This window comes from Schistocerca piceifrons, chromosome 1 (assembly GCF_021461385.2).
Source record: "Schistocerca piceifrons isolate TAMUIC-IGC-003096 chromosome 1, iqSchPice1.1, whole genome shotgun sequence".
Lineage (NCBI taxonomy): Eukaryota > Metazoa > Arthropoda > Insecta > Orthoptera > Acrididae > Schistocerca > Schistocerca piceifrons.
In genome coordinates, this window is record NC_060138.1 from 127,742,299 (window position 1) to 127,743,444 (window position 1,146).

The following is a 1,146-nucleotide window of genomic DNA, read 5'->3' on the forward strand; positions in this document are numbered from 1 at the left end:
TAGAAATGTTAAAACAACCTTTGGTGAAATTAAACGCAAAAGTGCTGACATTTAGAGTGTAATGAGAATTCAACTGTTAAATGCAAAGGAGAAAGTGGGTAGGCAGAAACAGTACAAAAAAATGGTTGAAATGGCTCTGAGCACTATGCGACTTAACTTCTGAGGTCATCAGTCGCCTAGAACTTAGAACTACTTGAACCTAACTAACCTAAGGACAGCACACTCATCCATGCCCGCGGCAGGATTCGAACCTGCGACCGTAGCGGTCACGCGGTTCCAGACTAAAGCGCCTGTAACCGCACGGCCACACCGGCCGGCAGCAAAAAGAGTACACTGAAGGCCTCTAGGAGGTCTGATAACGTGACAGAAGAAAAAAATTGGAGTTGATAATGAAGCAAAGGGGATTCAGTATTAGAACCAGAATTAAAAAGAGCTCAGAAAGACATAAGATGAAATAAGGCAGATCGGGTAGATCATTGCTGGAGGAGGCAATCATATGACTATTAAACCTAGTAAGTAGAATCAATGAGACTGGTGATGTACTATCAGATTTTCAGAAAAAAGATCATCCACACAGTTCTGGAGATAGCAAGAGCAGGTAAGTGCAAGAACTATCGCACAATCAGCTAACAGTTCATGCATCCAAGTTACTAACAGAGATAATATACAGAAGAAAGGAAAAGAAAATTGAGGATATGTTAGGCAATGATCAGTTTGACTTTAGCAGCCTGTCGGTGTGGCGAGCGGTTCTAGGCGCTTCAGTCTGGAACCGCGCGACCGCTACGGTCGCAGGTTCGAATCCTGCCTCGGGCATGGATGTGTGTGATGTCCTTAGGTTAGTTAGGTTTAAGTAGTTCTAAGGTCTAGGGGACTGATGACCCAAGATGTTAAGTCCCATAGTGCTCAGAGCCATTTGAACCATTTTTTGACTTTAGCAAAGGTAAACGCGCCAGAGAGGCAGTTCTGACGTCGTGCTTGGTAAAAGAAGCGAGACAAAAGAAAAACCAGGACATGCTCATATAATTTAACGACCTGCGAAAAGGGTTGGACAATTTGAGAAGGTGCAACATGTTCAAAATTTCGAGAAAAATAGGAGAAAGCTGTAGGGAAAGACAGCTAATACACGGTATGTACAAGAAGAAGAGG